Source organism: Cavia porcellus, unplaced genomic scaffold (assembly GCF_034190915.1).
Source record: "Cavia porcellus strain 051 isolate PalLab524CR breed Dunkin Hartley unplaced genomic scaffold, mCavPor4.1 scaffold_9, whole genome shotgun sequence".
NCBI classification, from domain to species: domain Eukaryota; kingdom Metazoa; phylum Chordata; class Mammalia; order Rodentia; family Caviidae; genus Cavia; species Cavia porcellus.
Window position 1 is genome coordinate 3652680 of NW_026947492.1, and position 27044 is coordinate 3679723.

The following is a 27044-nucleotide window of genomic DNA, read 5'->3' on the forward strand; positions in this document are numbered from 1 at the left end:
GACCAGAGGCACAGAAATATTCCATGCAACACTGAATCCAGGGCTTGGCAGCCAGCCAGCATGAGGAATTCAGAACCGATCCAGGTATCTGATCCCTCCCATTACACCTCCAGAGGGCAAACAGTTTGGAAAAATCAAGGACTCAGTAATCAGCTCCTCTAGAGGAATCTAGGTATCCAGCCCCTCCCACACACCAGGGATCCACAACCAGGGCAGCAAGAATCAGGACTCAGCCTCTTTCTTTAAAGGTTTTCTCTTTTCTTTTTCTTTGTCTCTTTATTTTCTTTTCTTTTTCTTTTTTGACCTCTTCCTTTCTTCCTTCTTTTCTTTCTTTCCCTTTAATTTTTTCCTCTATTTTCTAAAGGGCTGGGGAGAACTCCACCCACAACAAACTAATCCCTTCCCCCAAATCCAGAGCCAAATTCAGATAATCCTTCAAATACTCCTTCATTCTCTCTTTTTACGCCCTTCTCTAGTTTCCCAAACCTGGCATGATCATCTTTTGTCCTCCAGTTTTGCTTCTACTTCTTTCCAGTTATCTTTGCTTTATACACTAACCTCCCTAAATTTCCCCACCACAGGTTAAAACCAGTCCACCAGAGGGAACACCTTCCATACAAACTCCTTAGTTATGACTGGTTCTGGTCTATCACTGTAGACTTTGCTCCTATGGTCTAACGTACAAAATCAATAGTTACCACCATTTTTTAGTTTCTAAATAATGTTTAATGCTATAGTTGTTGACAATTTTATAATTTTAAGTACAATGTCATATCTGTTGTAATCATTTGTTTAGGAAATAACAATTGAACAGCTGCAAGATGATGCAAGGAGGGGCCAGGGAGATAGCTCAGTGGTACAAGCACCCATGTGGCAAGCGTTAGGTTGTGAGTTCAATCCCCGGTGCCAAAAAAAATAATGCAAAGCAAAACAATATAAAGAAATTTGTGTCAATGAAAAAAAAAAAAGAATCAACACAAATCACATAAAAAACCTACTCAGAAATACTGGCAGAAAATTTCCCAATCATGGGAAAAGACTCTGATACACAGATATGTGAGGCATATAGAATTTCAATTAGACATAACCAAAATAAATCTATAATTAGACATATAATAATTAAGATTCCAGAAGTTCAGCATAAGAACAAAGTATTAAAAGCTGTTAGAGAAACAGATCACCTATGAAGGAAAGCCCATCAGAATCAAAGCATACTTTATAACAAGAGCTCTCAAGTCAAGAAGAGCTTGGAATGAAGTACTTTAAGTCCTGAAAGAAAACAATTTTCAAAGTTGAAAGTACTCTACAAAACTATCTTTCAAAATTAACAGAGAAATAAGATACTTCCATAACAAACAACTGAAGAAATTCATGACTACCAAACAAACAGTACAAAGATAATCTAGACAAATATAAAAATGACCACAAGTCCAAGAACAACAACAGAAAGAAATGAACAAGCAAGGCAACAGTTAAACAGACGGGGAAAATAGGGACAACAGCAGGAAAATAATATGACAAAGATAAACCAGTACTTATCACTTATCACCATCAATGTAAGTGGTCTCGATCTACCAATCAAAAGAGAGAATAGCAGAATGGATCATGAAACAAGATCCAACAATATTTTGCGTACAAGAAACACATTTAACTCAGAAAGAAACTCCCAGATTAAAAGTCAAAGGATGAAAGACAGTACTGCATGCAGTAGGAACCCAAAAAAGCAGGAGTAGGTATTCTGCTTACAGACAATATGAACTTCAAACCAAGAATGATGAAAAGAGATAAAGAAAGTTACTAAGTACTTGTTAAGGGAAAAATTCAAGTGGAGCTAAAAATCGTAAATATAAATGCAACAAATATGGGAGCAGCAAACTGTGTAAGACAAATATTAATAGACATGAAAAATCAAATAACACAAAAAGCAATAACACAATTGTAACAGGAGAATTTAATAGCCCATCGTGACAAAGAGATAGATCAACTAGAAAAAAGTCAAATAAATAACAAAACTGAGCCAAAACTGTGAACAAATGGACTTAGTAGACATTTACAGAGTGTTCTATCCAACAACATCAGAATACACATTATTCTCACCTCAGAAAAACAGAATGAAAAAACAACAACAAAAAACCACAACCTAATAGTATATCTCCAGCTTCTAGAAAAAGAAGAGCCAGTCAATTCCAAAGTCCATGCAGAGGAAGAAATCATAAAGAGCAGAGCAGAAATCAACATAATTAAGACTAAAAAATGATACAAAGAATTAATGAACTGAAGACTTGGTTCTTTGAGGTGAATAAATAAAATTGGTAAACCCCTAACCAACTTTATCAAAAAAAAAAAAAAAAGAAAAAACTCAAATTCATTCATTGAGAAAGAAAAAGGATGAAATCACTACAGATCCTATGGAAATTCCAAAGATCATCAAGACCTACTTCAAAAACGTTTTCCATGGGATGGAAAACACAGAAGATATGGATGGATTCCTAGAAACATATGTATTATCAAAGCTGAATCAAGAATATATTAAAATTCTGAACAACACAATATCAGTTAATGAAATTGAAAATATAATTAAGAGCTTACCAACAAAGAAAAGCCCAAGTCCTGATGGATTTATGGCTGAATTCTACAAGAAATTTATAGATGGTTTAATGTCAATACTTTTCAAACACTTTAATGGAATTGAAAGGGAAGCAATTCTCCCTAACTCCTAGAGGCAGGTATTACTCTGATACCAACACCAGAGAAAGATGCAATCAAAAAAGGGAGCTACAGTCCAATACTCCTCATGAACATAGATGCAAAAATCTTCAATAAAATATTATCAAGCAAAATGTCACAAATCATCAATAAGGTCAAATGGGATTTGTTCCAGGAATTCAGGAATAGTTCAACATACACAAATCAATAAATGTAATACACCACATCAACGGAGTCAAAAACAAAAATCATATGACCATCTCAATAGATTCAAGAAAAGCTTTTGACAAAGTCCAATGCTCATTCATGACAAAAACCCTAGAGAAAATCAGAATAGATAGTCTTTACTTCAAACTGATAAACACCATCTATGACAAACCAACAGCCAACAACATACCAAATGGACAAAAACTGAAAGCTTTCAATGTAAAATCAGGAACAAGACAAGAATATCTGATAGTACCTCTCCTATTCAATATAGTTCTGGAAATATTACCCAGAGCAATTAGACAAGAAAGAAAAATAAAAGGAATAAGGATAGGAAAGGAAGAAACAAAATTAACATTATTTGAAGATGACCTGATACTGTACATAGAAGACCCCAAAAACTTCATCAAAAGACTTCTAGTATTAATAAGCAAATTCAGTAGTATGGCTGGATACAATGTAAACACTCAAAAGCCAATAGCATTATGTACACAAACAACAAACTCACTGAGACAGAAATTAAGGAACCCACAACCTTCACAATACCATCAAAAAATGAAATACTTAGGAATCAATCTAACAAAAGAAGTTAAAGATCTATACATTGAAAATCACAGCACTCTGAAAAGCAAGATTGAATAGGATATCAGAAAATGAAAAAATGTCCCTTGCTCATGGTATGAAGACCCAGTACTGTGAAAATGGCCATACTTCCAAAACTGGTATACAGATTTGATGCAATCCTGATCAAAATACAATTAGCATGCCTCATAGATCTAGATAAAATATTCTTAAAATTCATTTGAAAACAGGAGAGACCTAGAATAGCAAAGACAACAAAGGCAGGTGGATCATAATCCTTAACTTGAAATTATACTGCAAAGCTACTGAAAAAAATCAATATGATATAGACAAAAAAACAGACCTAGGGATCAATGGAACTGATTAAGATACAGACAACTATAAACACACGCAGCCACCTTATCTTTGACAAAGAGGTCAAATATATTCACTAGAAGAAAGATAGCCTCTTTAGTAAATGTTGATGGAAAAACTGACTTTCCACATTCTGAAGTCTAAAACCAGACCAGTGCCTATCACCACGCACTAAACTAAAGTTAAAATGGAGCAAAGATCTAAATATTAAAACAAGAAGACCAAATCTACTGGCAGACAAAGTAGACAGAAATCCTGAAGACAGAGTTAACAGTTCATGAGCAAAAAACAAACTGCATGGAAAGTACTTCAAAGAATTGATAACTGGCACCCCATTTTATTAAAAAGTTTTTGCACTTTAAAGATATCACCCGATAGGGGCTGGGGATTTAGCTCAGCGGCATAAGCGCCTGCCTTGAAAGCAGGCAGTTTGATCCCCTGTACCGATAAAAAGGAAAAAGACAAAAAGACAAAAAGACAAAAAAAAAAAAAAAAGATGTCACCCAAAGAGTGAAAAGAAAGGGCATAGATTGGGAAAAAAGTTAGCAAACTGTCCCCTTATAGAACATACAAAGAATTGAAAAAATTAGACACTCCATATTCAAAGACTCACTCCAAAAATTGGCATCTGAAATGAATTCACACTTCTCAGATGAAGAAATATAAATGGCATATAAATATATAAAAAAATTCAACATCATTGGTCATTCAAGAAATGTTAATTAAAACAACATTAAGATTCCATCTCACCCCAGAAAGAATAGCTATGATCAAGAAGTCAACCAATAACAAATGCTAGTAGAGCTGTAGGGAAAAAGGAACTCTTCTCTAGTGTTGTGGGAGTATAGACTGTTACATCCACTGTGTAAATCAGTGTGGAGATTCCTTAAAAAACTAGCGCTGGAGGTCCTATTCAACCCAGCCATTCCCCTTTTTAGTGACTTACAGAATAATGCAAAAGCATCAGGTTAAGTGCATCTAGTTAAATTGCCTGTCCTTCAAATTCATGACTTAAAAATTTGGATAAATTAGTGTTTTGATTAAATTACATAATGAATATGGCTCATCTAGATGATGCCCATAGAGCATATTGCCTGAATCAGTTAGATTCCTGGGAAGAGAGAGCTTTATGATTTTCATAGCACATGTCTAAGGCTACACAGTGTTTGTATTGGTAATACAGCAGCCAAGATATTTTGGCCAGCAGCAAGTAACCGACAAGTTTATAAAAAGTTAATTAGGAAGAACTGGAATACAAGGTCAGTGTCCAGGTGATAGGCAAAAGCGTGACAAATAAGACCAGAGGACTGTGTGGAATGCAAAGCCTCCTAGGAAAGGGGTTTGTGGTGGATAGCTTTTAATCTTTGTGGCCACTCTGGACCTTTAGAAGAAAATTGTCCTTTGTGAATTCTCTTTCCTAAGAGAGAAGCCAGGTTCTTGCTTACCTGATTTCTTCTACAGCTAAAAATCATGTGACCTGATTTGCTAATACGTTGCACCTAAGCAAGATCACAATTCACAAGGCAGTCGCATAAAGGGAGACGTCACCAAGCGAAGTCCAGTCTGGTGAAGACTCGGAGAGAAACATCTCTCAGCCTTTGAACAGGGCAGAAACCCTGCTACTAGCCTTCATGCACCGTCATTCAGGAGGCAATTTGAAGCACCTATGCCGGGTGACCACAGCGGGAAGATCTCAGCTAGAGTAGATGGTGGGCGCTGGGAGGTGTTCTTCCTCACACGGATAACAAGCCTGATTCCCTGACTCTTCCATGATCTGCAAATTACCTCACTGGTTCTGCATACACTAACTAGAGTGTGTTCCGGATGTTTGTGGCCAGTACCCTGACCCATACAGGCTCTTTAATACTCTTTCTGCCTGTGATTGGCGCTATACCCAAAACAAGCTGTGTGCCCAGGCACAGCAGCACATGCCCATAATCCCAGCACTCGGGAGGCTGAGACAGAATAATCGCTGAGAGTTTGAGGTCACCCTGGGGTACGCGGTGAGTTCAAGATCATCCTAGACCACATAGAAAGTCTGTGTTTAACCAAAAAATAAAAAGCAATGTGATAGGAAAGGTGTTGTTCTGATTAATCTTAATCATCAGCTTGACTGGATTAAGAAATGGGACCGGATTAGAGGACATTAATCTCATCAAGAATTTAACCATAGTTCACAGCTGTGAATGGACTAGAGGGTGAGGCAGAGGTGGAGGAAGTGGTCAAGGGAGAGTGACCACAGAGGACACCCTGGCCCTTTCCTTTCTGGCTTTTCTCAGGTGTTGTGTGCCACCATGAGGTGGGAAGCTTCACTCCTCCAGTCCCTTCTATCATGCATTTCCATCCTGGAGTCAACCGATGATAGATGGGAACCTCTGAAAGATTAGAGAAAATAAACTTTATCCCCTTTAAATTCTACATGTCAGGTATTTGGTCAAGTGAAGGAAAAGCTGACTAATGTAGAAAATTCATAGTGGAGAAGCAGAGTCGTGGCTGTGACTCTACCTGGCCATGTGGCTCATAAGCCTTAGGAACTGTTTATGGAGAAATGTGGGAAAGTTTAGGTAACTGGGATAGAGAAGGCTTAGAATGCTGTGTGCAGAGGTTGATGGATGATTTGGGTAAAACCAGAGAGTGGACAGTAAAGACCACTCAGGAGGCTTCCAGTAGGAATAAGGACACTACTGGAAATGGAACTAGAGCCCTTGCATATTAAACTGGCAAATAAATTGTCTACACTTTGCCCATCCTTAACAATTTGTTTGAGGTCAAATTTAAGTGTTATGGACTAAGTGATCTGACAGAAAAAATTTCAAGGCTGTCGAACATTCAGTCTGGGCAAGGGTACTGTAGGCTACTTTGAGTCAGATTTATAGTTAGAATCAAGAGCAAAAGGCAGAGCAGAAAGACTGGAAAACTTTTCAGTCTGGCCAGAAAAACGTGCATGTAAAGGTGATATTAAAGGAAATATGATTGCTGACAAGATTAGGGCTATGAAAAAGAAACCAAGAAGATACTTTAAAGGGATTTCAGGATCAGGAAGACTCCACCTATCACAGGCTTCAGAAGGCACTATATAAATCTTTCATTTGAGAATAGGTTCTGGACTCTCTGCTCAGGAAGGGCCACCTGGGAAATGTGTTCCCCTGGATTAATTTCCCCAAGCTCAGTTATCCAGGCACTCAGAAGCACTGTGACCATGGTCCAAGGGAGCCTGGCTTAGGGAAGAAATGTGCCACTGGCAGCATACTTTGGTATGATTAATGTGATGTTGATTTTCCAGGCAAGTAGAGGATGTATATTTATGAGAAGGAACCATCTCTGAGAAAATCTAAAAAAGACCCATCCGAACAGAAGTGTTAGCACTCAAAAAGTTTCAGATTTTGGAGCATTTCAGATTTTTGAATTTTCAAACGAGGGATTCTCAGTCTACGTATTTTTTGGAAACAAAATGCTAACATATATATTAAACCTATGTCCAAGTACCATTCCTTAAAGAGCACTAAACCAACATGTTCCTCTGAAGGAAGAAAAACTACATAAAACTAGCAGACAGCCACTCATTCCTCCAACACAGACCGAGTCCCTACATGTGTATGTCACTGGCATTCTGCTAAGAGATGCAGACAGAGAAAAAGGTACAGTCAGCAGAAGATGCAAAAGACCCCACAGGGATGGTCAGCCAAAGGCAGTCAGAGGACCATGGTGGACCGAAATATACCGACCACAATTATGCCTCCTTTCTCCTGTTAACCCACCAAAAATGACTGAAATGCTCTTGTGAAAAAAGTGAGAGATAGGGCTGGGAAATAGTCATTGCGAGCAACGGTAGTGGACCTGAGCAACCACAACAAGGTTTCAGCGATGCAACACTCTACTTGTGAAAGCAAACAGCTCCTCACTGCTGGTCACCTAAAAGTGGTCCAGAAAGCTGTGGATCTCTAGGGTCTCTGGAGAATGGACAGTTCACTTTGAGCTGAACATATATCACTGCATTGTCAAAATAATTTAATTAATATGTCGTTAATTTTGTCACAGGCTTATTTGGTATTCAATTTGAATGGGAAAAAAATACAGGATGGTGAATGTACCAAGCGCTGAGTTTAGAATGTAACACAGTTCTAACCACTGAGCTACAATAAAGGCATTACCTAAAGTCTTTAAAAGCTAACAAAGAAATAGTAAGTAATTTGCAAGTCACAAAACCACCTGCCAATGAACTAAATTGCTTTTTGAAATGCTGCTAAAATAAGGTGAAAAGAATAAATGGGGTTTTATTGTAAGTGCACAGCTCACTGCGTTCCCTAAAATGTTGACTTGAAGCCATAACGATTTGTTCTTGTTAGCTACCAACTGTGCTTTTCCCCCAACCAGCTCTTTGTGCTGGAGAAAAGGATGGCTATTGTTATTACCATTTATTAAAATCAGCAATATAAAAGGGGATCTAAAGGAAAGTACCTTGACCATAAAAGATATGGGGGAAACAGGAGCAGCAGGATGGTGGCGGCCACTTTCCTCAGGAAAACCATTCTGAGCAAGTATGGAGCGAAAACAAATGCACTGATCATGCCAAATGCAGGCCTTTTAAGAGAAAGTTTTGGAAGCTTGTACAGTGTTTTTTTTTTTTTTAATATTGTCAAATTCCTACTCCTATAAGAGTTTCTAGACCCTGAACTTTCAACATTTCATTTATTAAGGCTCTTCAGTATATTAATTCATTTTCTTTATACAAGGTTATTATGCACCTTCTTGGATTTATGTCCATAACAACCAAGCATGCAAAAATACATCATTTCAGGGAAATAGTCTTGAATACAAAAAGCACACACACATTACCCTTTGGCAGGCAGCTGCCCACATACTTGTATGACAATCACCTTTGCATCCAGACGGCTTGCAAGATGTAGACAGAGTCCTGCTCTTCAAAATTCAGACTTTTGCTCAGCTAATAAGGAACTGCCAGAGTGACTTAGCCACATTAGGAACGCGGCAAATTTTGATTGACCGTAGGGCCTTCGGCTGAGCTACAGCCCCAGAACTCTTTTTAGCTTTTGTTAAGTTTGAGGCAGGGTGTCATTAAGTGGCCATGTTGCTCGGACAGGCTCAAACTGGCGATCCTCCTGCCTCTGCCTCCCAGTGTTAGACTCCATGGTAGTCACTTCTTTTGATCATCACCAACAAAAACGGAAAATTGCTGGGCTCTTCTCCCTCTCTAGCAGTAATTATAATTCATTCAGGATGCAACGAGATTCCAAGTGTTTTCCTATGATCTGATGAATTGAAGCAGTGGAATAGCAATCCACACCAAATTTTAAGAGTTTGAAAAAACCTCAATATCTAGGTGAGCTGCAGTTTTGAAACTTTAGTTTGCATAAAACTGGGATCCAAAAAGAAAAAAGAAAACTATTGTGAACAAACTATGTATGGTGCTCAGGCAGCTGTGTAACACTAACAGAGAGTGAGTGAACAGGGAGAGGGAGGATTCACCTCACAGCAGTACAATGCAGACACTAGAGACTTCCCTTGATTAGTTTTAACAAATGCATACGCACTTGTAATCTGAATTCCTGCCAAGACATAGCCCAGTGCCATCAGTTTAGATAGTTCCCTTGTGCCCACTTGAAGTAAATGTGCCTCATTTCTTACCCCAGGTATTCAAAGATCTGATTTCTCTCAACACTGGTTAGATATTTTTCTGTTCCCGAGTTCCATATAAACAGCAGAGTCTAACGTGTACTTCTATGGATAGCTTCTTTCCACAGCTTGTGTTTGAGGTTCCTCTACACTGTTAGAAGCGATGGTTGTGTCTTCCTTGTTATTACTTAGTATGCTCCTGAATAAAACACAAATGGATTTTTGTATATTCATCTTGTTATCATCTATGCACTTACTATTCCTAGTATCTTTTCCATCAGATTTTTTCCCCTAGATAGTCACATCTGTTGTGAAAAAATAATTTCTTCTTTCTCAATCTGGATATATATATTTTCGTTTTAATTTGCTATATTCCATGACAGAAGACTCTGATGCAATCTTGAATAGATGTGAGAGCAGACAGTCTTGTCTTATTCCTGAATTTGGAGGGAAAGTATTGTTAGAGACATTACTGGAACCACCAAGTCAGGCAAAGTGGAAGCAAATTTTATTCGAGTCTGGGTGCAGAAGAACCAAAGGCAATAGTCCAGTGGCCCTGAGTGACGGGTGGAGGGGAGGTTTTACGGGGGTGTTTGGGTAGGGGAGGCATGCGGCAGGCAGCAGCGGGGAAATTTTTAGTCTGGGTCCGGGGGAGTTGGGAGTCTCGGTGACAACTCTATCTTGCAGGTGCAGCTGCCCAGGGCAGTTGCTTGTTCATCTCTTGCAAGCTCTTGGGTCCTGGTTGTCTCTGTGTCTCTGCAGCTGCACTCAGCGGTTCTGCTCAGGGAGGTTTTCTTCTCTTTCTGGGTGGCAGTCTGACAAGTATCATTTCACCATATTGTGAAATTAACCATAGATGCTCTTATCAAACCAAGTGGTTTTCTAGTCTTAGGATGCTGAGAGCTTTTATGAGAAACAAATGTTCGATTCTATAAAATACCTTTTCTGCCTCTATTGAGATGATCGTATATTTTATATATGTCACAGTAAATTACATGTATCTTCAAAGTTTTCTTTAAGCAGTCCTGCTCCGGTTGTGTGTCCTGGAGCCTCTGCTCTTTTCTGTTTCACTGTCCTCTGTGTGTTTGCTGTTTTCCCTAGAGCAGATGACAACTGATACAGAGTCGAGGCCAGCGACCTCAGAGTCATGTGACTCTGTTTTATGTGGTGCAGATAATCTTGCCCTTATTAGATGAGTGCATGAAATTCCTTGTTGAACCTGTTGCGCCAGAGATTCAGGGTGTCATGAAACAAAGCAAAACAGCTTTTGTGGCTGACTCCTTGGAAGAAAACTTTAGCTAATGGGTCCCTTAGCCTCTTTTCCTCCTCTCTGTTACAGGTTAGGAAGCTACATCTGCCCTTTGTGTGGGCCCCCACAAGCCCAGGCAAGCGTCCCATATAGCAGTTTGTTGAAATAGGTCTAGCAAATACTTCCAGGCCACTTCAGAGGCAGAAGAGCCCGAGATAGCCAGCAGACACTGCAGCTCTTGCTTCTGGACAAGAGCAAGAAACAGACTGATACAATGCTAAGCTATCTCCAAAACACCAACTCTTACCAGGAACAATACCTTAGACACATAGAAAATATTACTTTATTCCACCTGCAGTCAACCTCTGGATGGAGATAAAGGTTTAAGACTCTAACATATCTATAGACCTTACATCTTAATATAACCTGGGACAAGGAATGAGAAGGGGACTCTATTTAAAAATGTAGATCACACTTTACTCTCTTCAAAGACTTGATTTCATCCAAGAAGTCACACTCATAAAGAAGAGAGAGGCAGAGCCTCTGCCTGTCAAAACTGTCTCCATCTGAGCTATTTTCTCCAACGTAGAAACAACATAACCCTGGTGCGCAAGTTTGTTTTAGTTCTTTGGGCTGCCGCTTCTTCCAAGAAAATCCTTGGTGCCTTTTTGTCCTGCTCGTTGCCCCACTGGCCGCTTCCACGTAAAGAACTGAGAGCTCATCGTTGAGCAGAAGGGAGGGGTGGAAGCCCGACGTCTGCTGTTGTTAAACTCACCCGTGGTCTTCGAAGAGGATGCACACGTGTGAAAGTACAGACACGTGAGATGACATGCCAGCCTATGAAAGTCCTCCAGTGCCAGGGCAGCAGACCTGTGGCTCTCCAGAAAAGTCCATCTATTTTCTTTTAGCATCCTCTTTTCTCAGTTATTTTCTTTTTCTGGACTATTCCAGAACAATAATGTGATATTATATAGTGAACATTACAAAATCAGAAGCAAAATATGCAGCTAGACAAGGATAAAACCAAATAACCATCTAATCCAACTACAAACAGTTGAATGCTTGACACTGTGGTTACGGTACCAATCACTGGAAATATGCGCATGCCCACGCACGAGTATACATACACACATACACACAAAGCACAGAAGTAAGAATCATATAACTGGGGTCACGTCTCAGACTTGCCACTTACCAGTCACAATGTAGCAAATCTTTCTGAAGTATGAATTGCAGTTTCCTCCTGAGCACATGGAAATGGCAGTGACACGTGACCCAGGGGCTGCATAGGAATGGGGTTACATGGCAGAAGTGACTACTTAATGCCATCACATTTTTTCAGTATATAATTTTCCATGAAATAATAATAATAATTAATGAAGGAGGAGAATGCTTATTCCTTCACTCCAAAATTATTGGGTTCCTACTATTTGTGAGACATTCTTACTCTCTATAAGAAATAATCCAGTGTTCTAGCATCCTGGAAAATTTTTGTTTAGAAATGATTTTATCATTTCTGAATTTTCATATAACTTTCATTATTAAACCTCCATATAACACAAACGGATATAAAGAGAGATCATGCCAGTGTTATTGAGAAAGATATCAATAAAACCAAGACAAAAGTCAAACCTGTGTAACTGACTTTCCCACAAACATGCTTTGCTAAAATATTTTAGAACAAATAAATCACAGATAGTTGTTCTTAGCAGCTTCATAATCTGTGCTCTGAAAAAGAAAAACATAATTCAGAAAATTTATCATCATTTTATCTGTGCTTACAAACTAGTATAATCCCTCATTCCCCTAGTTTAAGTTTCTTCCTGACCTTCTGCATTCTGAAGTCTTTATAGACTGAGGGTCCAGGTCCTCCAAATGTTTCACTGTCCTACTTACATCAATTTTCTCAACTGCTAGCCTGTCTGTTTACTAAATTCCAAAACCAAAAACAAGAGGCCAGACGTTATGCTCAGAGTTAGCACTGTGCCTCCTCTTAGCTGCTGCTTCTTTCCGTAGTCACTGCGGGTGATCACGGGAAGAGCTTCATGAATAAACAGTAAAACACTGACTCCAAAATTGGAGGATAATTTAAGCTCCATGTTTTTCTTTCTGCATGATGTAGAGTTTAAGTAAATAGACAAATTAATTTAATTCATAACAAAACAATCAATCTTTTAGTTTGTCCTATTCATCAGATCGACTTCAAGTAAAAATTTTAAATAAAATATGTACTATAAAAAATTTTGGTGGCCTTTTATGTTCCTCATTAAAATGTCTTGAGAATGGCTTCTTTTATTTTAAAGTACATTAAAGCACTGATTATTTGTAAAGGGATATATATATATATATATATATATATATTATTTTTTAATTTTTTAATTTTTTCCTTTTTTTCTTTTTAAAGTTTTTTTATTTAAAAAACAAAACTGAATGAAATGGGCTGAGGGTTTAGCTTAGCAGCACAAGTGCCTGCCTGGCAAGCACAAGGTCATGAGTTCAATCCCCAATACTAAAAAATTAAAAAAATAAAAAAGTGAACAAAATAAAATAGAATAAAACCAATCAAAATTAAAAATGAAAGCAATATAGGATTTCAAATCAAGATAATAATAAATCAACAATGGCTGCTGTAGTGTCTCTTGTTTTCTTCAAAATAGCCCCTCATTCCAGCAGAATAATAAAATCAAACAAAACAGAACAGAATAAAACAAAATATGGAAGCATCGCAGGACTTCAAAAGCCGATAATAGGAAATCAATGTAGCTTTTTCTTTGCAAATGCAAATTTAAAATTATTAATGAAATAAACCACAGTTTAAGTGGATTTGCCAAGACAGAGCCACAAGACCTGTTGGGCGTAATTTTTCAGGCCTGTGAGGGACGGAGTTATTCGTCATAACTCCACACATTCGTGTGTTTAGCTAGCACTCACTCGGAGCTGTTCTCTCTTCCCTGTCTCTTGGCCGGAAGTGCAGCACTGTACTAATCCACCTGCCATCTGCGTGTACACTTGGCCACATGGCCTGCAGGAGCAAATCTATCCTTTTGCCCACGCCCCACGCCCCCCATCACAGATCTTCCCTTGCTAGGATACATTCAAAGTGCCCAAAGGAAGGAACAGCTTCATGGTTCAGAATCCTGACAACATCGTACATAAACAGTTCTCCACTTTGGTTGGTCTTTGGTTCTCAGGATGTCTGTGAATACCTCCAAGAGAGGCTCCCAGGGTGTCTGTGACCATGTCCAAGGGAAGAAGCAAAGACTAGGTTAATAATGAAGCTGCATGAATGAAACAAGAGACAGCTCCTGCTGGCCACCCTGTGGTGTGGTTACCACGGGAAACCTACCCTGCTGCTACCCTGAGTGCAATCTCTTCCGTGCTAACACAGGGTCAGGCACACCTCAGTTCACCCAGCACAGATCCATCCCATAATTACCAGTCACTCTGGGAACATAAAGTTCAATGCCACTGCGTACAAATAAACTGAATGCTGGAGTGGGATACAAAAGCATATCTCCCAGCTCGAATCAGTCTTTCTCCATCTTGGTAAGAGTTCATATCCTGCTTGGTTTTTACAAAGCACCCATCACTACGTCCCCTTTCATACACTGGCAAACTAAAGGGAAGAAGGAGGAGAAAAAGGGGAGGAGATCATGAAGACATCACAGTGGGGACTGAGCAGAACTAGTTTTTACGAGGATATGGGAAGAAAGAGGGGAAAAGTCACTTAGCATTTTTGTGTTGCTGTAAGAAAACTCTCGTGACTTGGTAATGGGAAGAGGTTGATTTGGCTCTTGATTCTGGTGGCTGAAAAAGCCAAGTACCAGAGCACTGTCAGCACCCTAATTAGTGCACACTGGTTGCATCCAAAATGACCAAGAAGAAGAAAGGGAATCAGACAGTGCTTAGGGACATATGTGCAAGCCAGGAAGCAAAAGGCCTGGCGAGGCAGGCTTGTTGCATAACAGTCTCCTCTCACGGGAACCAGTCCATTCCTGGAGAGACACAGTCCAGCCTGACCAGACCCCCAGAACAGCGCCCAGGCATTCATGTGTGTAGAAGCCCCTACCCAACTCACCACCCTCAAGGACCTGAAGGCTCCATCACCTCAGTACCATCACACTGGGGACCAAGTTTCCGGCACATACACTTTTGGGGAACAAACCATAATCCTAACTGTAACAAAGGCAAGAAGTATTCACCGTATTTCCAAGTGTGAATTCTGTGTAATTAGTCCAAATAACCTATAAAAGTGGACCAGTGATGTTACTTTTGGATACCGGATACTACAAATGCGTATTTTTTAGTTAATTTTGATTAAAAAGTAAAAAATTTAAAATTGGTTATTACTTAGAAGTGTTTAAAATAATCACTGGACTGGAATTCAGTGCATCCTCATTAAGTCAGTGAAGACAATATTCATTGCATGGTCTTTAAATCTCAGAGCCTGTTTATGGATTTGAACTTTGAACCTGTGGCTTTTAAAATGGCAAAAGAATGCTTATACCAACATAGCAAATTTCTTTTCTATTTTATCTGTCTTTTGGATGAACAGATTTTCCTCTGAATTAGATCACACTGACCCAACCTCCCATTATCTACCAAGGAACACAAAGAAATAACAAAACTATTTTCTGTGATGATGACTATGATTTGGTTTTTATAATGAGCCTGAAGAAAGCTCTGAGTTTGCTTTGGGCTCAAAACATATAAATCGTTTTGAAAGCTCTAAATGCCTTTGACTCGTGAATGTTACTTTGAAGAATTAATTGTGATAGAGCATTATTAAAGTGTTTCATTTTTGGCATGCTCTGTGTGTTGTGCATCCTTTTAAACAAATGTCCAGAGTTGTACTGTCAGCACCTTAAAAGTGTGTCCTTAATCCGAGCAGAGGAGAACATCTCACAGTGGTTATAAATGCAGGTAATTAGTGCCTACTCTCTGGCCCAAGAAACCATGCAAGTTCATGGACAATGATCCAAACATAAAGAACTGAAGCATGATTGTTTCCTGGGTAAGATGTGTCTTATGAGAAACATTCACAACACCATTATTTTAGATTTATGGAGAGTCAAGAGCGTCTTCCACAAAATGTGAAGGGCACAAAACTCTAAAACAGAGTCTCTTGTTGTTTTCTCACTTTCATTCCTTGTAAGAGGGAAGAGCTCTCCATCAGTGAGAGATGAACTTGCACTGCCTGTCTCGCAGAAGGGAGTAAACAGAGCGATGAATGAAAGTCCCTGAAGTTGGTCTCAGCTGGACGACAAGATGAGAGAGCCAGGCCTACTACACCATCCTGTAAGGACTTTCGAGAATGAGAACTCTTATGAGGAGAGGAGAGTTGGAGCAGGGTCCTTGGTCCATGGAGTCAGCATCGCAGCCCTTACTACCTCCTCCCAAAGTTCTCTTTCATGAGATATAATGCGTCTGCATCAGGTAAGCTGCGGTGTGAGCAGCCAACCCCAACCCTCGCTCCCTATTGACTTCCCAACTGATTTAATGATGGCGATGTTAAACTAAATTACTAAAATGTAACTGAGATTCCAACTATTAGGAAATAGAATTCTGCAGTCCCTACGTATGTTCACTTCAACAAAAGGAGTCTTTATAGTGCAAGAGAGGAAAAATTAAAAACAATTTAGGGAGAATTAGGAATCTTTCAGTGTATGTCAGCGACATTAAAAAAAAACAAGGAAGAGAGGAAAATGCATTATGAAGAGCAGATTAGGGACAGTGAGCTTTGGAAAGGGAAAGTCACACGCAAAATATGTCAAAACTCAGAAATAAGAAAAGGAAGGAAGGAAGGAAGGAAGGAAGGAAGGAAGAGAAAGAAAGAAAGAAAGAAAGAAAGAAAGAAAGAAAGAAAGAAAGAAAGAAAGAAAGAAAGAAAAAGAAAGAAAAAAGAAAAGAAATTCTAGGGGTGAGTGAAATGAACAGTAGAATAGTAGAGAAACACTTTGAAATCAATCATCTTCAGACGTGCGCTTGAGAGCTGCAGAACTGAAGGGGAAGTGCACCAACGGTGAAGACTGAGGTTTAACAGGGCCTGTAAACTGACTAACACTAACTGGATTATGGGGCCTGAAGAAGCGGGCTCTTGCCTGTGCTTCTGGGAACAAGGCTCAAGCCACACTGGAGAACGGGCTTCCTGGTGGCTAAGCTGCTGTGCCCCCTCAGTAACCCAGCCACGCCATCTGATCGCCCCTGCACGCTGCCGTCACTGAGGCAGGAGCTGGCCCCTACTGGCCTCTTGCTCAACAACAAAAAAACTATTTCCTTACAAAAATCTCCTCTTAGCTTTGTCATGCGTCTTTCTGCAAGACAATCTGGAAATCTGAGTGTCAACTTCTACACTGGGAAGCAAAACTCATAACCAAGGAATTTCCTCAAATATACAAAGAGGTTTATCAAAAAATGATGGGGATTCCTGTATAAGATAAATGTACACCACACAGCTCCGAAAGATGAAGAATTCAGGAAGATCTGGTTCTTAAACAGAGGAAAAGAAACAAATGGTTAAAGAATTCACTCAACAGGTGAAAGTCCAGTTTCAAAGTGAAGCTAGAGGCACCTAAGAGGGAGCTAAGAAGTCCATGACCCCAAGGCATACGTGCTCTCCACAAATGCTTACTGAACAGCAATAGCTACGTAACTGCGACCTAACTAATACAGATGCATTTTCTCTCATGAAAGAAACTAGAAGCGGCTAGTAGGGACTAGGACGGTGGCTACATGGATTACAGACCCCATCTAGAATCTTTTTCTCCTTGAAAGACTTCCCTTCTTCCCGCTTAGAGCACCAGAGATGCAGCAGGAAACAAAATTGATGAAGGTCCTAGATGACGCCACCCTTGGTTTTCCAGTAGGACAAAAAGGACCTGAAAGGACAGGTTTAAGAATGGTCCTCTCACACCTGTGCTTTGTGCACTCATACTGAGGCATGTTCCCTGAATCCTGTCCTAGTTTCTCCCCAAGTATGTCCTATCAAATAATAAAACGTCTTACACGAATAAAAAGATCTCAGTGTTCAAATGCATTTGAGACTACAACAAAGAAACAAGAATAAAGAGGTTTTCCAAGGCAGGATTTCTCAGAGCCATTGTCATACTTCTATGACTTGAAGTCCACAAGGCGGGATGAGTACTCTGTGGCCCAACTTCATGCCCGCCCGTGAACCTTTTGCATAAAGAATCCTCCAACACTACAGTTCTCTAGAACACTTTTTAAACTGCTGCCTTCCTGTGACAGCACTGATTGTGCGCTCTGGAAGAAACTGCCAGGGGTGCAGCAGACCTGGTCTGTGCAATAGCAGTGACCCGAGCTTGGGCTGCGGTGGAGCTAACCGAGACAATGCTCTGGCTCTCTGCGTGAGCAGGGCGCGGGCAGTGTGCCTGAGAACGTTCTGTCTTAGGAGCCCTAGCCCATTTTCACAGGGGAGAATCCACTTAAGAGAAGAAAGGAAAAAAGAGCACCCTGGTTCACTGCTAAGGGGATCCAACAGCAAAGAAATATATAGAGTCTGTGGGGTACTCAGCTATCTTACACTCCGTGAAAGGGCTCTCATCACACGAAAACTATTAATTAAGGATCAGACACAAAAGAAACTTTCTCTCCTACAGAGAGAAATATAAAATATACAGTTAATATGCTTTTCAAATTAGCAACAAGGAGCACGGCATTGAAAGCAATAATTTTATTCCTTTTCTTACCAAACCTCTCATTAGAATCATGAAAAGAAAAAGTAGCAAATAGTTCTACTGTTGATCTGCCCTGTCCATACCCTGCCTATAACTTGCACGCACACGTACACACACACACACACACACACACACACATATACTCATATGGGGAAATAAATAATCTTTACAGGGTGGGGGAAAAAGCCTTTAGGGAGTTGACAGGTCACAGATCCCCTCAAAGGCAAAGACAAGAAGCCTTGCACACAGAAGATACCAAATGTATGAGGCGATTTTTGAAAGATTATGTAAATCCCACCTCCTTTCCCCAGAGGCCGAAGTCAGATAAAATAGGTCAGCATTTTGGACCCAAGACCTTCTTCCATCTTTTAAGAGGCCTGACTTAAAACATCTAAAGTTGGAGAAATAATTCACATTTGTGTGTCAGTAAATGGTGAAACAACACATTTTTGAAGATCTGCTTAAAATGGACCCTGGGGGAACTGCTGGGAGGTGTGATTATGTCACATCTTTTCTAAAATTCAAGAGATATTTTTACAAGGTCAGAGGAGAAACAATCAGCTTGAATGTACACAGACAAAATTATTTCTAATTAAAAATTTCCCTAGGGCACCCCCTCCTTGCCTTATGGAATTTTATCAAATTCAGTATATCTGATTAGGCACATGCATGCTGGGCCCAAAACGACTAGATTTCAAAAATTACTCAGAGCAATTGCTATGGCCTCAAGACAATGCTGGGTATTATCAGAGATGTACTGAAGAAGTAAATGTCATTGTCCTGCCCTGGCAGAGCCGGTAATCCTTTTGAGGAGCAGAGTTTACACATGCACAGAAACGGGCAGATTTGTAACCAGCAAGGCCCGCGTGGCAGCTGGCCCGACCCTGGCCTAGGACAATGGAGAGGGGCCAGCCTCACAGAAGGAAGGAGTCAGCCCTGACAGAGGACTTCGGAATGTGCTGCAGAGAGGCAGAGGGCTTGCAAAGAAATGGAGGAAAAGAAACGGGGCTCCTGGGAGCCGAAGCAGGCGTGAACCAGGAAGAGAGAGAGAGATGACCGAGAAGCAGCCCAAAGCCAAGACAGGGAGGTGCCCAGGGCGGCCTGGATGGAAGGAAGCAGTCACCTCTGCCGGTTGTCATGAATCTGCCTCTTGTTCTCTTACAATAGGGTGGGGAATTTTCTGCTCCTCACAAGTCTCACAATCTGTGTTCAGGAGTCTTTCCTTTGCTAGTTAGTAAACTCTGCTGGGCTGGGGACCAGGTCTTACCCGACTTTGGAGTATAAAACAGTAGAACAGAGTGGGTGCCTGACCGTGGACTGAGATGACAGCGAAGTGATGTCCAGCAGCCTCGGGACAGGAGAAGGGCACAAGACCACAGAGGAAAAGAATGTGGCTGAGTCCAGGAATCAGGCCAGAAGTCCAGGTAGACGAGTCTAAAATCCAAAGGACAGAAGATGGCAAAGAAAAATTCTTAAGGCTAACTCAGCCCCATTCCGCCTTTTTCCTACAATGGATGTTTCTACCCAGTTTCCTCCTTCCAAGGATAAATGGTTTCAAAATACAACTTTGATTGGCCATCTGCCAGAATTTCCTCATCAGATATATTAAAGTCTTCACCTCAGACTACCAGAATTATTTGAAATTCCTGAATAGATCACTCATTATTTTCAATTCTTGACAGAAGAAGAAAGGAAAAGAAAGCAACTCACTTGTTATAGGACCATAAATTCCCCACCCAAACTGTAGTCATTGTTTGGGTTGGTACGGTCTTGGTCCAGCCAAGGCTCTCTAGAAAGAGACGCTCTAGAGTGGTCACCCCATTAGGCGTGCTGGCCCGTCCCTTGCCCCCAGTGACACGGTGCTCCGTGCACACTGGCATCACAGCTCTTCACCAGGGATAGAGTGGGTGCCCCCCTCTGCTCTGCCCGGATGGGTGCTCCCTTCTCACTCCGTGTGCCAGCATGCACACACGGCAGAGCATCTGTGCAAGTTTTCTTAGGAGAAAACTTCCTTAGGCTAAGACTGCGCTTGTTTCTTTCTATTGGTAAAAAAAATACACAAACAGACTGCCTCAGTATTTACAAGGCCCAGAGAGGTCTTCAGAAAGATACAGCTATTAAAATAGAATCAGAGTTATTTTAGAGCCAAAGACTTTATCAAATCATGACAAAGAGTATATTACATTTAGAAGCTATTTATATGGCAGGTCCATTCACTCAATGTCTAGGCTATGAATCATGCCCAATCCCTCGATGAAGCACATCTAACCTCCCTTTCCCTTTGATTCACTGTGACAACTCTCTGTTTACTTGTCTCTCCCACTGGACAATAAGCTACCCAAGCACAGGACACAGTCTTATCAAAGTTTTGGATCCTCTGCCTCCAGTACTGGGAAATCTCATAAAGGACTTCCCAAAACTGTCCCTGTATGAAGGATGACTGAATATTTCTCAAAAGGACGCATAAAATAGTATCCGTGGAGGGGTGTCACATAGTATTTTTAATACAAGGTAGAAAATAATAATTGTAAATGAAGTTTTTGAAAGTACAATTGATCTTACTATTACCAGAAGTCATGCTCTCTAAACATACTGAGGCACAGAATTAGCAAATGCTAGCCTATTGCGCCGAGGGAAAATACAAGGTTCAGTTCCTGGAAGCCTCTGGTCATCTTCAACTGACCTGCCATCTGTGTTATATAAGTTTGTCAACTTCCTTTATAACAAGCCAATCTCATCAGCACTGAAGACCTGCTCTCTCATATAACCCTTTTCTTATGTAATATCTAGCAAGTATTTTTTTTTTTTTTTTAGTTCTTTTGTAGCCTCCAGATCTGCAGAATCTGCCTCATCTGCAAGTTTAACATCTTTCACATTGTTTTGTTTCTTGGAATGTGTATACCAGCCAAGTCAATGCTAGCCAAGGAGAGTTTCATGTTTTCCTGACCCTGGATACTGTGACTGTAAATTTGTTTGGCTTTCAGCCTCACAACCATAGTGTACACTACGCAATTATTTTTTTATCAGTTGCCATCTCATGTATCTACAAATTCAGCTGCTTTTCCAATTTTTCCAGAGCTCCACTATGTACTAGAAATATGACTTTAGGACTCTCAGGGATGACCTCATGTCCTGATCACTCCATTTCCCCATCTTTTCTCTGGTTATACTGTATTATTGATTCATTAACATTGAACTCATGGCCAACAGTATTATAACTCATACCTGAACTCAGCTCACGTAATATAAGCATTTTCTTTTAAGACACATCACAGCCTTCTTATCCTTAGTACATTAAGATAGCATTTTAACACTTTGTAACAGAAAAATTACTAACAAAAGTAAAACCTGCAGAAACTGTGACCCTAAGTAAGAGCTCTCATTTGTAGCATAAAGATAAAACAGGACTGCAGAGCAATTGCTGGGAAGATGCGCATCAAGCTGACTCCAATGTTTCCTTACTGATATCACAAAGTTTATCACAAAGTTTATTCCTTTGTGATATCACAAAGATATCACAAATGTTTCCTTACAGATCATCACAAAGTGGCATGACTCTTGGCGTGAGGGCGAGTCAAATTTAGTAAGCTGAATTTGCAAATATAGAATTTAAAAATAATGAGGAGCTGCTACACTGTGAGAATGATGTCCAGGAAAAGGAAAAATCTCTGAAGAAATTACTTTGAAATTCAAGTAATGCCAAACATATAAAAAGATAGTACAGCACCTGACACAGAGTAAGTAATAAATACATTTCCACTCTCTGGCTTAGAGAGGAGGTAATTATTGGGCTGGCCATTGAACAATAGATTAACCATGGACATACATGGATGAAAAGAAAAATATTCCAGGCCGAGAAAACAGCATAACCTCAAGACAAAGAGGCAGAATATTAAGGAATAGGTATAGCAAAAATCAAATTACTATATGTGGCTGAATCACAGGATATATAAAGGAACTTGGTGAGAAAGAATTTGAGAAGGCAGCTTAAATGCCAAGTTGAAGAATCTTGTCATGGTTGATGCATTGTGTCAACTTGAGAAGTTTAACTAACAAGTAACTCAGCAGCTCTACATCCTAGGGTGTAGAGGACGCATCCACGACTGGCTGTTAACCCTCCAGGATGCTGGAGTGGTTCACTCATTCTGTCAGTTTGAGAAGTTCAGAATGTGATTCATCAGGGCCAGGCCTTCACTTTGTAAACATTCTGAGTCCGTGCAAGAGAAGAGCAGGAAAATGGTGTGAGTGCTACGCTGGCCCCGGGTGAGTAACCTGCTTACAATCTATGAGAGGAAAAGAGGTTCGGTGTAGTTGCTTTTGCGGTCTCCTGCCGCTGTAAGCCATTGCCTCCGAGCCATGCCACCCTGCCTGGAGTCATCTGATGATGGACTGAAACCTCCACAAACTGTGAGCTAAGTAAACCTTAGTTTTTGGTGGTAGGCATTTTGGCTCAGCAATGAGAGAAAAATAACAAAGACAAATCTGAACTTTTTCTACATGCAATGGGACAGGCTTAGTGTTCTTTGCAGAGGAAAATTGTGATCAAAACTGAGTTTACAGAACTCATACTTTGGACAATTTTCCACAGACCATCTGGTACTTGCAGGCCCCCTTCAGGTCCACAAATCCATGGTAAGAATCTTAGGACACTTTCAACCAACAGTAAAGGACAATAGTGTGTGTGTGCACACCATAGGAAAGCTGGAGATTCCATACAGTTCCGAGACTATCTGGCAAGTTACATGTGTCCAGAGTTTCAAATGAATGCACAAATCTGTCTTGTGGAGTCAGAAAAATACACACTGGCACACTCATCCACCTGAAACCACTCATTTGTATGGAAACTAGGACTCCCCTGGGAATAAAAGCTTAAACGACGTCCAGCTCAGACGCTTCAACTCTTCATACTGAGAAGCAGCAATGATAAAATAGAGACTACACTGAATAGAAGAATTAAAAAGAAAAGTCATCAGACAGGGCAGATCAGCACACAGCCTGGCAGGCCACAGAGAGTTTCAGGTAGTGACCTGTCCTTGAGTTGGCAGATTGTGTGGCCCTGGGGAGACAGACTCCAGACTGGAATGCTGTAGACCACAAGATCCACCGGAGCCCACCCTGCCCGAACCAAGGGCAACAAAGAATAGAAAGCATTTTCCTCCACTGGACTGTGGAGAGACTGAAGACACTGCCGGTCAGAATGAGCCAGTGTGAACCTGGCCTAACTAAGGATAAAGGCTTTCCCAGAGCAGGAAAAGCCAGCTAGAGCCAGAGTGATATTTATTGGTGTGGCCTAGGACAAAAGGAAAATAAAATGAACCCATGTACATAGGCAAGACAAGAAGAGGAGTCTTAGAATACTTGGGGAAAAGGTTTTAACATCAGCAAGGGCTCTGAGTGAGTGAGTGTGTGTGTGTGTGTGTGTGTGTGTGTGTGCACAAGAGTGTGTATATGTGTGTATATAAAATTGAGTACATATATATATATGTGCATATAAGTATACATGCACTAAAGTATAAATGAGCAGCCAGACTCTACAAGAATCCTCCCCACTTCCCAGGCTCCTTTTCTGCTCTCACTCTCACCTGCACCCGACCCAAGATTTTTAAAACAGGACGAGTACTAGGTTCTGATCCTGGCTCCTTAACGTAGTACTGTAGCTTTAGGCCGTTGCTTTCATATTTCTGTACCTCAGTATCCAGGCAATAATGTTGGTGTGCACCTCTTAACATGAAACTTCCTTCAAGATTTGGTGGCATTCAAGTAACACAAGCAAGTAAAAAATAATTACTAGTAGTTACAGAGGGCTGAGTTATTTTCTCCATGAATTCCCCCATCCTCCATTCTTCCCACGTGCCCTTTATTGTAGAGTCTCCAACAAGAGTTCCCACTGAGTAAGCAGCAAGCAGGGTAGCTGTGTCCCCTCTGCCGGGCCACAGTTAACTGACCCAAGAGGAGACCAAGCATCTAATTCCTTCCCACAGTTCGGAGCTGATAGAGCGTCCAGCCAGACTCTAGTGACTGGTCATATATAAAGTGACATGAAACTAAAGTAAGAGCAAGTGAGTGCAAAAAAGAAAGAGCTATTTGATGAGAGACGGGATCCAGGAAAAGAAAAGAGCAGGAATGTAAGGTTGCACAGCCCTCGAGAGGGAAAGAGGGAGGGACCCTGCCTGTGCGTCCCACCCTGTCGGTGAGAAATGCCCAAGGTTGCCCCATAGAGCACTTAAGTTTCCTGCAGTGGCTTCCAATACTGGGCACCAAACAACCCCAAGATAGCTGCCCCCCATAGAGGCTTAGATGGGTTAGACGCCTCTGCAAGCATTACCACAAACAGGACCAGGAGGCAAATCATCCTGACATCTGCAGAGCTCCTGCTATTGCAACAGCATAAAGTACAGAGTTCCTGTCCTCGGAGGACAGTAGGAAAAATAATAATATTCTCTAATTCACACTGAAAAGCTTCTGTGTTTTAGGATGTAATTCTACCTCATCACACTAAATTACCTACCAAATGTTCCTATTAAATGTATCTTTTCACGATCTGTTTTAAAGTGCACTATAAATAGCTAGAAAGAAATTACCACATTTCAGAATTCTCATTCTTAGCCTGTATTTAGGGAAATGAGAAAAAACATAAAGGCAATTGTGGTGAGACATTGTTCCTATTTTAGTTTGTGCAGATAATATTGGAACTGTTACCAGAAATAAGAAGAGTATGTCTTCAAAGGCCGGGCCCCACTCTTTCCCGTCACCACTTCTAAACCTGTGTGCATATGTACGTGAGTAGACGAGTGTGCCTCTGTCTGAGTGTGGATGTGTGCACAAATATAATGTTTGTATATGTACATGGATGGGTGCTTGTGTACATTTGTGAGTGTGAACATGTATGACTCCCCCTGCTCCATAGTATCCAAGTCTGGTCCAGAATCTTCTTTCCCATTTTGGTCTCACCTGCACCCCTATTTAAGATGATCAAGAGAACAAACTCGGAGTCTAGAACACTGGTTTCTAATCCTGACTCTGTCACATCATAATGTGACTTTACGCAGTTGTTTTAACATGCTGTGTCTCAATTTTCTCATCTGTAAAATGCGGCTAGTAATACTGTGTGCTTGTATCATAATTTTACAAAAATTTTTAAAAAGATATAACTATTAGAACTACGTGCACCAAATAAATACTCAAGAATATGTTACTATGATCAATCATATCCTTTCATTATCAGAAATAGTTGCTTCTTTGATTGAATCCCAGACCCACCCTTCATTGGAAGTGTTCTGTTTACTGGCATAGCCCTCCTCGATCCAGCCAACCCAGAAAGTAACATAAGCTTTCCTGATACTAAACTCTCCAATTAGGATCCAGATTTTATAATCTGACCTTATCTACTGTAGGCCTCTGAATTGCATATTTATTCTCTTTTCCCTTCAAAAGTTCTATCTTCTCTATCCTTAATATATACACAACACATCCTTCTTATTCCTGAAGGACTCTGCCTGCCTCCGTAAGGAGTAAGGAAGTGCTTTTAAAGTCCTCAGCTAAATCATACAGCTTTCTCTAGCCCCGCCTTTCTTCTGGTAATTCTAGAATACACAGAAGATCCAATTCGCATCTGACAATGACCACACACACCTTCTCTCTTCACTTCTGCTTGAATCCATGCCATTTTCCAGGAACTTGGAGGAAGGATTGTTATGTATAATAGGAATTGTTTGAGCCAGGCATGGTGGCCCAATTCTGGAATTACAACTACCCAGGGGGCTGAGGCAGGAGAATTATTATTACCGGGGCAACTTAAGGAGACCCTGTCTACATCAGTCAGTTTTTTCCATGGCTGGAACACAGTACCTGACATCCACAATTTAAAGGAGGAGAGATTTAATTTGACTCATGATTTCATGAGATTTAGGTCATGGTTGGTTGATTCCAAGACAGGAACATTATAGCAAAAGGGTGCAGGAGAATGTAGCTCTCGTGGTGACATGGAAACAGAGCAGAACATTGCCAGAGAAGATGTAATTAATGCCCAAGGTCACCCCTCCATGACCCACCCAGAGGACCCAGAAGTGTGCTTTACTGACTTCTTAAGTGCTTTCAAGCCGATCAAGTCGACACAACTAAGCTTAATGATATTTCTATCTCAAAAAAATGAAATACATCAAAATAAAATAAAATGAGGCTGGAAATGTAGTTCAGTGGTAGAGCACACCAGAGGTTCAGTGCTCGGTACAGTTTTAAAATGTTCAAAAAGCAGCAACAGTTTCAGTAAGACTGGGTCACAGTGCATGCAAAAGGATGACAGTGGGACAGGCTGGAGATGCTGGAGGTGTTGGTGGGTCAGGTCGAGGCATTTAACCTCTTTCTGACTGCAGGCAAGGAGGTGCCGCATGGCATTGAGCAAGATAGAGCTGTCATTCAGCTCGCACTTGAGAACATCGCTCTTATTACAGCAAAAGAATAGAATCAGGAGAAAAGAGTGCATGGAGGAGAAGGGAAAGGTAATTTTAAAAACCACCATTAAAAAAATGTTAAGAACAGGATTCAAAAATGGAAAAGAGATACAAATTTTGAGAAGTTGGGAACAGTCAACAAGACTTAAATTCTGAGATTTTAAA